Source organism: Macaca nemestrina, chromosome 5 (genome assembly GCF_043159975.1).
Source record: "Macaca nemestrina isolate mMacNem1 chromosome 5, mMacNem.hap1, whole genome shotgun sequence".
NCBI classification, from domain to species: domain Eukaryota; kingdom Metazoa; phylum Chordata; class Mammalia; order Primates; family Cercopithecidae; genus Macaca; species Macaca nemestrina.
Window position 1 is genome coordinate 171205908 of NC_092129.1, and position 12526 is coordinate 171218433.

The following is a 12526-nucleotide window of genomic DNA, read 5'->3' on the forward strand; positions in this document are numbered from 1 at the left end:
CCTTCTGCCACTGGCCTGGATTTTAGACCCTTGTCCTCTAGGCTAGGTGTCCTTGTTCAGCAAACAATCTGAATAACTGTGCATAATGACCCAATGTGATATGTGCTACACCAGCAGCATTAGCAAAGTTGTGATTACTGTATTGCTTGTGGAAAAGTGAAATAAATCTGTACAGAGAAGGTGACATCTGAGCTGGATCTTAAGCAATTGACTAGATTTAACAAGGCTTGCAGGAGCCGGCCCAAATGAGAGCTAAACAAAGGCACAGAGGCATGAAAAGAGTTGGTAACTTCAAAGACGAGAAGGCCAGGCAGGATCAGCGCAAGTAGGGACTTCAATGCTGCACAAAAGAGATTGGTCTTTTGTCTATAAGTACTGTGAGCTCGTGATTAGCTCTGCTTGAGCACAGCATCTGCTAGATATTTGTAAGACAGTTTGTAAACAGATAATCAGAAGAGAAAGTCACTCTATAAATCCCGATGGGAGGAATGAGGGTCCATACCAGATTGTGATGGAGAAGCTGCCAAAGCCAGAAATGCTACAAAGGCAGAATCTGCAGGACTTGATGGCCAGCATTCTATGGGGACAAGGATATGAGTCAGGAGGCTTAGTGAATGTTGATGTTGTGAGACAGTGTGGAGCAGGTGGAGCCTGGACTGTGGACAATAACACAAGTTGGGAGCATAAGGAATTCGAAGTACCTGTAGGGTATCCAAACATAGATATGGATCTAGAATTCATGTGAGGAATCAAGTTATAGATTTGGAAGTCACTGGTTAACAAGGTAGAACTGAAGCCATGGGAATTGACAAGATTCCCCAGAGAGGGTATATAACCAGAAGAGAAGAGGATCTAAGACAAAATCTTAGGAAATGTAAACAAAGGGCTGAGAGAAAAGACAAGAGTCAAAGGGAAAAAAATGTGAAACCCAAAAGATGGAGAAGATCCAAGAGAGAGACTGGAAAGAATGAAAGCATCAATGGTAGCTATAATTCTAGAAGAGGAAGAAGTCAGGGCATTGGGCCATTAGCTGCACAGAGTTCCATCTAGTAGTAAGAGGTCTGAGAGGCAGCATTTAGGAGTTCAGAGGGGACACAACCAAAGAAGCTTCAGTAGCAAGGTAAAGGCAAAAGCCACACTGCAGAGGGGATTGCATGTGAATTTAAAGGAAGAATGCGGAAGAAGGATTATAGACTATTTTCAAAGGTATTAGTGAAGAAAGGAAAAGAGATAGGTGATAATGGCTTGAGGGCCAGGCAGGGTTCACGTTAGGATGGACAGTGGAGTGACGGAGTTTGAAGATACATGAGAGAGACCATGAGAGAGAGGCCCCTGAAAATGCTTTTTTTTTCTCTCTCTCTTTCTGCTTTGGGTTGCAGGGAACTGGGAGACCCTTTTTTGGGGAGCAGAGAAATGGGAGCTCCCAGGCCATTTTGTTCTCTGGGATACTTCATGTTATTCACCTTTGGAGTTGAATTCTGGGCTTTCTGTAATATCAGTGTAAACTGCAAGAAGGGAAACTATTTTTAAGTTTTACTAGTGGAAATGCATTTAGTCACCAGCGAAATCCAGGACCTTTGAAATAAAATATGAATTCCGCATAACAAGAGGAGTGGAGAAAATGTACCAATATTTACTGCAAATCTGCTAAAGCCCACGCCATGGCTTAGAAGTTTTATGTACATGATCTAATATAATCTTCACAATTGCTATATGATATAGAAAGTATTCTCTTAGAACAGTTTCTTACCTTAGAAAGACATTAAGTTATTTAAATTTTATCCAACTTTTTGTGTGTATGTCATATGAAAGAGTGTTCATAGGTTTAATGAAATGATGAACAGGGTCCAAAATATTAAGACTTGTTGACCTAGATGACCAATATATTTATAACCTAGAGGAAAATGATGGCAGAAAAAAATTTACTTTGAACCTATAGCTAATATCACAACATAACCATGTTGAATCAACAAGTCAGTTGAGCCCTCAACCGAAAGGTGATAAAGTTGTTGGGAGACATTTTTCTTGAAGTTTGCATTGCACATTTCCTATGAGACATTTGATTGTACATAAAATACAAATGACATCTGCTGTGTGTGCATTTTAGCAGCTACTGCCAGAGAAGCATATGCCAGGATAAATAAGAAACTTAGGTGATGGATCTGAATGTGAATCAAAACCAGAAAAACATTCCATGCTGGGATAATGAGCTTCTCACAGATGATTTCTGTCATAAATGGTATGTACTGAGGGGTAATGCTAATGAAATGACTTGAAAATATGTCTATTTTCATTATGATCATCAATTTGCAATACAAATACGTAAGAAAAACCACTTCTTCATTTTCAAGATGGGTCCAAACGAGTGTAAGCAACTGCCAAAAATGATTACTTACTATAGTTTAAAATTTTAAATCTCATTGTATATCTCATTAAGAGTTCATGGAAATTAGTGCATTGCCAAAAGATTGGCAAATCAGTGTCAATAGAAAATTTAACAAGTTTGGGATGGTTGCTTGTAGAAACACATAAAAACCAATAATAAAACTTGAATTGTTGTTTGCATATACTTTAAGTAACCTAAATATAATTACAAATTAACACATGTTGGCACATGTGTGGACACACACGTTTTTCTGTACCTATATGTAAATATATTTATGTATACATGTATTTACATACATACACATGTATTATCTAGAAACACATAGTTTCAGCAGTTTATAAAGTAGGTCAATTTAGCCTTAAAGGCAAATATTTTGTATAATCTAAACTACTGCCTCCAAAACTTACCCCAATACAACAGCAACAAAAAGCACAGTTTGTATTTGGAGATCATGTCTTTCAAGACTGAATTAGTAAATTAAAGTGTTTGATGTTCAGTTTACTTTGGAATATTACCTTATTACCATGAACAGAAGCTCTTCATTATCCAAACCTCCACCATTATGGTGGTGTTTAGAGAGGCAAACAACCATTGTAACATCAACATGTGACACATGAACCTACTGCTTATACAATTAGTCATCATCTCTCTCACTTCCTTACACTACTGCCTCTTCAGGCCTATCCTGTCTTTGAAGATCAGTTCCTCATTCATGTCTAACGTTACCTGACAACACAATGAAAATCAATTGCAAACAGAAAGGGCAAATCTGGTGAAGAATGCACGGTTTCTTGAAGTTAGTGAAAATGATGGGGAGAACAGCAAAACTAGTGAATCATGAGCTTCTGAGAGAGATTCATTTGTAACTGAAAAGGATAAAAAAGAATTGGCAAGGATAATGATAAGATAGAGGCTTCCATGGGAATAATTTTAATATCAAAGTATTGGTATTAAGAAAAGGAGGGGGTTCTCATAAAATCTTGCAAATGCGATTCTCTTTTGAATCATGCTGCAGAAATCATACATGATGTCAAGGATGTTGCACTGTGCTATCATAATATTTGTTGCAAAATTGTTTTTAGTGAATATTATTTTGTGTTCTATGAATTGTAGCATAGTAATATTTTATCCTAAATTTCATTCAATAGAGGATGAGAGAAACTTACATAGATTCATTGTCCAAAGCAAATTCTCAATCATACATTTTTTTTACTATTTATTATTAAAGCATAGGTCCTTCGGAGTAGATTCATTTCCATGACCTTTGATAAGGACTTGTCTGTCATATCTAGACCCCTGTCTCCTCTCATCTCTTCTAGTTTGGGCACATCCTTAGTCTCCTTTGCATTAACTTTTGAGTTACTGGAAGTCTCTGTAACTATTCCTAGCTGCAGAGGCAATAGATTTATGGGGGAAGCCTCCGTTTCTATTTTTGTAATCAAAATTGCATGGGGGATTTTTGCAATCAGAATTATGGCAGATTACATATCTCCTGACATAGTGTCTTGTAGAAAACATTCAGTAAGTATTTACTAAAGGAATATAGTTCTTTCAATTTACTCCAGGGTCTGATGCAGAGTTCTAGGAATAGGGTGGGTTGTGGGAGGAGGTGCTATTCCTTTTAATTCCTGTACCCTGACTCCAAAGGCAATGCCAATCTTAATAGACAATGGTCTCAGTGGATAATGTATACTTCATCAGAACTGCAGATAATTTATTCATAGAATTAGTGAATTAGTAAGCAACTAGTAAGTCTATCAGGTCTATTTAGAAGGTATTTACTTCCATACTCCTTTTTGCCACCCACTGACTAGGAGTGCACATTATTGAAAATGAACAGGTAAAGGATAGTAGGAGGAGTGAAAAATGGAAAGTTGAAGTCAATGCATGGAGAATCAGCTAGGAGATATATGTTCTTGTTTCCATCTCCATGTTTATGGATGTGACTTCTAAACACCATCTAGCTGTTCCATGCATATTCAAATTCTCATTTTAGGTTAGGATGAGAACTTTGCTTTATTCCTTTATGGATGCTGATGGCTCTGCACAAGCTAATTCACATGCCCTCGCTTTATTTTCCCTGGGCTCCAGCACCATACACTGCATGCAGTTCTCTAAAGCCAATATTATTAATGTGTACTGATCTATGTAAAATAAGACAGAGCTATGAATAATTTTATATGCTTTTACTAAACATTACCCTCAATACTTCAGTCACAATTATGAAGTCTTAGAGTCATTTTTTATTTCAATTTTCCCATTTAATGAATGAGGAAGCAAGATCTTGCAAGGAGAAGAGTCCTTTGTGAGGTCATACTGCCAATAAAAGTCAACCCAGAAATTAGAACCCAGGGATCCCAACTCCCTATTCAATGTTCTGCAAATGACATGAGGTATTTCTTATCAAAGTAGCTCACAGAAGTTCTCTGCTTTATAGTGCCACAAAGCAAAGTGTATCATCTCCTTTTGATACTTGTTTTTACTGTGACTTTGTGATTTGGATAGTGCAGGTGCCATCATTCTTATTTGCAGATGTGGAGAATGAATCTCAGAGAGGGTAAGGGCCCTTTTCACAAGGTTTGCTGGCACTAGAGCCAGACAACACTGAGATGCAATACACAGCAATGCATGGACCAGCCTGCTTGCCTGCCTACTTCCCTCCCTCCCTGTCTTCCTTTCCTTCCTTCCTTCCTTCCTTCCTTCCTTCCTTCCTTCCTTCCTTCCCCCTTCTTCCTTCTTTCTTCCCTTTTTTCCTTCCTTCTTCCTCCTTTCCCTCCTCCCTCCCTTCCTTCCTCCCTCTTCCTTCCTTCCTTCCCTTCCCCCTTCTTCCTTCCTCCTTTCCCTCCCCCTCTCTCCTTCCTTCCTTCCTTTCTTCCTCCCTTCCTTCTCCCTCCTTCCCTCCCTCCCTCTCTTCTTCCCTTCTTCCTTCCTTCTTTCCTTTCTTCTCTTCCATTCCTTCTTCCTCCCTCCCTTCCTCCTTCCTCCCTCCCTTCTTCCTTCCTTCCTTCCTTCCTTCCTTCCTTCCTTCCTTCCTTCCCTCCAGCATGGGTAGGATGTCAGTCTTTTTCATTTCTGTGTGCCCTGCACACCCAGCCCCGTGCCCAGCATTGGCAGATACTCATTAGGTATCAAATTTATTCTCCAGAAAGCTGAGTGTGAATGCCTGTGCCGGTTCCTAACAAAGTAGTCAAGAACATGAACTTTGGACCTGATCTAAAAAATAACTTGGCCATTTTCTTTCTAGTTGTGTGATCATGGCAGGGCAGGGATAGAGTGAAGCAAGTGACAAGCTTAGGGTGCTTGGTTTAAGGAGGTGCCCATTCCCAGGTGCACTGCACCAACCTCAGAACGGGCACATCCTGAAAGTCTGCACCCTACGTGCCTCATTTGTCTCACCCTAGTCCTGGGTCTGAACTGGGGATAAGTGCCTTCATTCTCTAAACTTCATGTATCAAGCAAGGGTAGCAGGACCAAACTCAAATGCCAAACTCATTCTGGCATATAAGTCAAAAGGCTGACTTATAGCTAAATGAGATGTTTGCTGACTTACAGCTAAATGAGATGTTTTGTACGGTGTTTGAAACAGGATTAATCACTCAAAAGTGGTAGCAGTTATTATTAGGGGTTCTATTTTCCAGCCCCTTAAATTTTACAGCATAATCCCCACCCATCCCCAAAAGCTGCTTGACATAATAATGCACACCTTCTTACAGCTACTTTCTTTCTTTTGTTTATTTTGCTCCTACTTTACCTTGGCCTGGCCTTGGCCTTGTTCAAAGGGGCACTTTGATAATGACAGTACTTTTACATTCACTATAATTCCACAATTTATTAATTATAATGTAGATAAAAATTTATTGTAATATTGCATTCTGCCTCACTCCTTATAGTGCCTGGCAGGGAAAATAGGAACAGGAAAAGAAGCAAAAACGTGATAATGAATGGATTACCATTAATGAAGAGATAATGAAAAACGTTCATTAACATCACTGCAAAGTCAGACTCCTTGACAGTTTATTTCAGATGACAGATTTTTAAAAGTTCTTAATCTGCTCTGTTAAACTGATGAGTGATTCACACTGGGGAAGAAAGAAGCAACTGAAGTTTCACAATGCTAACGGTACGAAATGTTCCCTCCATGTGGATTTTGAGTCTTCTACAATTTATTGGAAATTTTCACAGGTTTATGAGTATAAAACACTTTATGCTTCACTGTACTCATTGTCAGGTAAATTGGAGGCAGGACAAAAACAAATTTAGTTATTTTCTTTATCTCTCCTCTTTTGTTCACCATCCATTAAGCTTATTTGGAAACTTTCAGAAAATTTGAGCAGATATTTATCTGTTAACAATAACAACAGCAATAATAATAACGCCAATGTTTCTTGAGTAAATAATGTGTTTCAGGCTAAATATTTACATGTTAGTTTCTCTCTTTTTGATAATTATCCTTAAGGTAGATATTACTTATTACAATGTTTTGAAGATGGAAAAACTAATGTAGACTGAGGTCAAAAAGTGATTTTGTCAATGTTACACAGGCAGTGAAGTGTGTGAATTGAATTTATGCCCTTATGACACTAAAACCATTGCTCTTTCCATTGTACTCCAGGGCTCCTAGAGTCCCAGGCACAGTGCTGGACTCCAGGAATAAAAACAAAAGATGCAAAAGATGTAGGGCTCTCTCCTTAAGATCAGGGTCCAGCAGGGATACCAACACTGACTACAGGCATAATACATATTTAACTCTCTACACATAAAACGATGACTTAACTTGACTTTGGAATTAGATTGCAGTGAGGAATGCCAAGTGCACCAGAGCCCAAAGTCATGAGAAGCATCACAGTGGAAAAACTCTCTAGAACCTTTTGCATGAGGAAGTTAATTCTAAGTTTTGGAAGGCACTTGGGTAAAATATTGATCATATTTCCTTGATTCTGAAACATGACTTCTAGATTGTAGGGATCCTGCAGGATCTTAGTACCAGTGTGCATATCCGATGTGATTGTGTTTCTTTTTTTCCTTGAAGTCTTTACAGCTCAGGCACGGTGGCTCATGCCTGTAATCCCAGCACTTTGGGAGGCTGAGGCAGGCAGATCACGAGATCAGGAGTTTGAGACTAGCCTGGCCAACATGATGAAACTCCATCTCTACTAAAACTACAAAAATTAGCCAGACATGGTGGTGCGTGCCTGTAGTCCCGGCTACTCGGGAGGCTGAAGCAGGAGAATCACTTGAACCTGGGAGGCGGAGGTTGCAGTGAGCCAAGATTGCACCATTGCACTCCAGCCTGGGCAACAGAGTAAGACTGAATCTCAAAAAAACAAAAAACAAAAAACAAAAAAAACAGTCTTTACAGGCTGGGTGTGTGCAGTGGCTCACACCTGTAATCCCAGCACTTTAGGAGGCTGAGGCAAGTGGATCACTTGAGCTCAGGAGTTCTAGACCAGCCTGGGCAAAATGGCGAAATCCCATCTCCGTCTCTATTTCAAAAAAATTAAAAATAAAAAGTCTTTACAAAGCCAGTGGTGAGCCCTATAAAACAACGGCATTTTAAAAATCAAAGAAATTTCACAACTTTTTCTTGTTCCTGGACTACCACTAAAAGGTCAAAGTTAAAGCTCAGGTGATCTGAACAAATGGTTGCTTCCATCCTGAGTGCAAATTACATTCAAATGGTTTCTTTCACCAAAACACACCTGGTCCCCTTCTAGGGGTCTGGCTGGGATTGTGCTTTTTGCTTCTATCTTTAGATTTATATGTCTCGCAATGGTTTTAGGCATTGGCTGGTGATTTTATATGATGGGGCACGCTTTAGGAAGCTTAATCACCTATGACATGTGACGCATTGTTTTACGGTCAGAAGACATCACATCAAATTAATGAATGTCTAAAACTACAACCAGACAACCTCTGTATGCTAATGAAACAATGATAATGATGGCATCTCTCATAGCACATGGGTAATTTTATGTACCACAACAGAAGTAATGTCAACAAACATGATTATAAATGCACTGTCAAAATTTGTGCTCAAATCCTTTCACTAGGTAGAGATGCAATTACGTATAAAACAAAATTGTGTTTGCAATGTGAAGTACGGATATGTGTGCGTGATTACAATGGCTACAGCATAAAAATTAACTCTAGGCTGTTCAAAAAGAGTAATAGAAATTTTAAAATGTCAGCCTAGTGTTTCCCCAGAACTCTCTGATAATTCCTAGATGAGGAGGAAATGGGAGATTTGAAAATGGGCCAAATAGCCAGCCCTCAACCTAAGGCAAGTCCTGTCTGGTGGAAATATACTTGGGGCTCTTTATAGGGATGGTTACCTGGAATGACTTATAAAGGTGATCTATGGTGCAATGCTTTTGTTTGCTTGGGAATAACACAGCATGGGAGAGCACAGGATGAAAGCTAAGAGTGACATGCTGTTCCTGTTGCCATTGTATCTGTTTCATGTCACTATGAATGGTGCCAAAGCTCCACACCATAGAAGGCAGGATAGCGTTTTTTTGGTTCTTTTTAGTGACCATTGAACACGAATTGCATTCTATGTTTGGCACACCATCAGAATAGTGATGCCTGAATTGCCAGTCACCCTAAATTTCTGAGTTCTGAGTTCCTGAGTACAACTCAGTGAGACTCAGTATTGACATGAGGGGTAATATCCACCTCTCGGTTTGTGCTGCTTTTCCTTTGTTTGTTCATTCATTCATTTTTATTTAGTTTATGGATGGGGTCTTGCTGTTGCCCAGACTGGAGTGCAGTGGCACAATTGCAATTCACTGTAATCTCAAACTCCTGGGCTCAAGCGAACCTCCCACCTCTGTCTCCTGAATAGCTGGGACTGTAGGCTCATGATGCCACCTGGCTAATTTTTACTTTTAATTTGTTTACATACAGGGCCTCACTTTGTTGCCCAGGCTTATCTCAAACTCCTGGCTTCAAGTGATCCTCCCACCTCAGACTCCCAAAGCACTGGGATTATAGGTGTGAGCCGGTGCGCCTGGTCTGCCTGTCATTTATGACTCTCCTTGAGGTTGACCAAAGGGAGCAAGCACAACACGAACATGAATGCTGTTGGGAAGGCATGATCCCTCCTGAGGGTCAACCTAAACTGAAGGTCTGGAGCTAGGCTCCAACTCATCCCAAGCAAGGCCATCCTGAGATGCTGACTGGCTGGAGAAAAATCCAGGCTATGCTACAAGTCTTATGACTACTTCACTCAACAACGCTTATTAGCACCTTCACTAACAGAGAGGCTGATCTGAAAAACATAAACTGGTGTACAACTTGAAAAACTGTCCCCAGCCATGGAAAACATAATTGATTAAGCCTATATGAAGATTAAGTGAAGAATGCAAGTGCAGCATTGAACTTGGAGCCTGGCACACTTGCTTTGGAAGCCACAATTATAATCACCTCTGCTACAACCAACCTTAAAAAGGTAATAGTATCCTTCAACTAGAAGTCGTTTGGATTTCTGGGTGAGCATGAGTGGAGCACTACAGTACCCTTGAATGCTGATAAGTTGAAAGTAAAAAACATTAGTCATTCATCACTTTGACAATTTATTCTACTCAAGAACCCAGGCCCAGGAATATCCAATTCTGCTGAGATTTATTAGTTATTAATCATTTTGAGTTAGCAAATGAAAATTTACTGAGTGTCAACATTATGCTTTATATCAAGGGTGCATATATTGGAAGATCTAGCATTTTAATTTTGATCTATTTTTGTCTCCTACAAGATAGGTATCCTGACCATCTAAATGATATCGCTCTCCCAACTGCAGAGATATGGCAATACATTTGTCATATGGGCTGCTGGTGTTCGTTTCATCATTCATCCATTCATCATTCAACAAACATATACAGAGTGCCTACTCTGTACCAGGTGCTGGGCATAAATTGTCAAAAAATAAACAGTCTGTGCCCTCTAGTGTATAAACACATGACAAAGCCTGACACGTAAACAAGCCATTTAAAATATTGCATGTTGGGAAATAAAATGAGAGCAGGGAGAGAAAAATGACTAGCTGGCTGGGAAGATTTTAATAAGAATTGACATCTGAGCTGGAACTTGAAGGATGAATAGAAGTTTTCCACTGGAGAAAAGCAAGGTGGGTGACTTGGTTTGAAGTAGAGCTGTGGAAATTCAGGGTTTTGTATGAGAAATTCAGTCTGATGGGAACTGAAAGATGAGGCCGTACAGACATGAAGATTGTGAGTAACCTCCTGCCAAGATGAGGAGTTTGGAAAAGGGAAGTCATAGAGGGAGGGTGGTTTGGTTTTGTTTTAAGTGAATGAAGTAGTTTTTGGAGCAGTTTTAGGCTTACAGAAAACTGAGCAGGCAGAGATACTGATACGTTACCCTTTTCCCCACGCATTACAGAGACACCCATGTATCGCCCTTTTCTCCATGCACAGGTTTTCCTGGTATTAACATCTCACGCTAGCCAATCAGGCACCAGAGGTTTTCAATCAAGGGCGTAATACAGATAATTTTGTTATTTTGGGAAGCTACCTGGTAGTCATGCAGGTATGGGGCTGGAGTGAGAATGTACTGGTGGCAGGACGACCAGTCATGAGGCTGTGACCAAAGTCCATGTGACAGCAAAGAAGAGGATGAACTAACTCAGAGGCGGTAGGGGTGACAAAGAAGACGGGTTCAATTCTAGAGACATTTATCTGCTAAGTTGTTAGCAAGATTTGGCAACCAACTGTGAGGAGTGAGTAGGAAGGAGTTTAGTTTGGGCAACTGTGCCGGTCAGATTTATTATAGCTCAGCTCCAAATTCACCTTTCAGTACCTGCTCTGTGATAATAAACTGGACTCTAAGCATTTCTCTTCTACTGTGTCCATGGAGGGTACTGGAGGGACATTGCAGGAAGAAGGGCACTTCTCCTCCTGTGTTTTTCTGTTTGTTTGTTTGTTTGTTTGTTTTTGAGAGAGAGTTTCACTCTATCGCCCAGGCTGGAGTGCAGTGGCGTGATCTCGGCTCACTGCAACCTCCACCTCCTGGGTTCAAGCGATTCTCTTGCCTTAGCCTCCCAAGTATCTGAGATGACAGGTGTGCATCACCTCACCCTACTAATTTTTGTATTTTTAGTAGAGACAGGGTTTTGCCATGTTGCCCGGGCTGATCTCGAATTCTAGAGCTCAAAGTGATCCACCTGCCTCGGCCTCCCAAAGTGTTGGGATTATAGGCGTGAGCCACTGCCCCTGGCTCCTTCTGGTTTTGATGCTAAGTTTTGCATTTTCTTGCTCTTGCTCTGGTGGCGCAGATGTGTGCGTGTGGACATCCAAAGGTTCCCTGCCCCAGCTGCACACCCAGAATATGCAGTCCCTGGGTCACCTCGCTGCCCTGGCCTGGCCTGGCATCACATTGCTCAAGCCGTCTTTATGCAGACAAGACATACTCCGGGACTTGATCTCCAACTCCCTTGTGAACTGCCCATCAACCCGGGCTCACCTGCATCACAGAGGGTCGCTTCCTGCTGCTGAGTGACTGCTGATCAGCTCTGGTGTGGACAACCCAGCCAAATTCTCCATCATCCAGTGGACTGTAAGAACACTTCCTCCAGTGGACCTGAACCTCGGTCCTTACGAGGGAACCCAGTTCCAAATTTGTCCTTACTTGCGGACTTTTCCTTAGCTCTAGACTGCCCTTGAGAGTCCTCTTTATAGTTACTCCACTGTCATAGTTTAATGATTTTTTAAATATTGTTCATTTTTTTTCAATTGGCCGTGTGATTTCTGTCTCCTAATTGCTCCCCCTGAGAGAGGAACTGAGTGGATGGTGGTCCTTACTGAGCCAGAGAAGGAGGAAAACCTTTTGGTGGTAAAGATAATGAATTCATATTTGCAATTGCTACGTTTAAGGTTTGTGTGGGACCTCCAGGCGGAGAAATCAAATAAGTGATTAGGGCAAGAATGTAGAACTCAGGTTAGTGATACAGATGTCTTGAGCACATCTGTAGTAGTTGAAGTGAATTGCCCCGGAGAGGACATATAGAGTTTCAGAGCTAAGCAAGGTCAAGAACAGAATCCTTAGGATTCCCCAAGTTTAAGGACTAGGCAGAGTGAAGGAGTGAGCAAAAGAGGTGAGAAGGAGCAGTCTCAGAGGTAGGAGGAG

The 12526-nt window shown here is 40.7% G+C and overlaps 1 protein-coding gene and 2 long non-coding RNA genes across 14 annotated transcripts in view; 2 read left to right on the forward strand and 1 right to left on the reverse strand.

The window, feature by feature from the left end:
* LOC105482442 (uncharacterized) overlaps positions 1 to 9806 on the forward strand; it is a 48155-nt gene extending 38349 nt beyond the window's left edge. Inside the window, exons 7-8 of the long non-coding RNA XR_011622999.1 lie at positions 2108 to 2239; positions 9293 to 9806. This is a non-coding gene — a long non-coding RNA (uncharacterized lncRNA). The remainder of the gene's footprint in view (positions 1 to 2107; positions 2240 to 9292) is intronic.
* LOC105482440 (phosphatase and actin regulator 1) overlaps positions 1 to 12526 on the reverse strand; it is a 578235-nt gene that overhangs the window by 363728 nt on the left and 201981 nt on the right. The window lies entirely within an intron of this gene.
* LOC139363090 (uncharacterized) lies at positions 9813 to 12132 on the forward strand. Its single transcript, XR_011623003.1, has 2 exons — positions 9813 to 10511; positions 10819 to 12132. It is a non-coding gene; the product is annotated as an uncharacterized lncRNA (long non-coding RNA).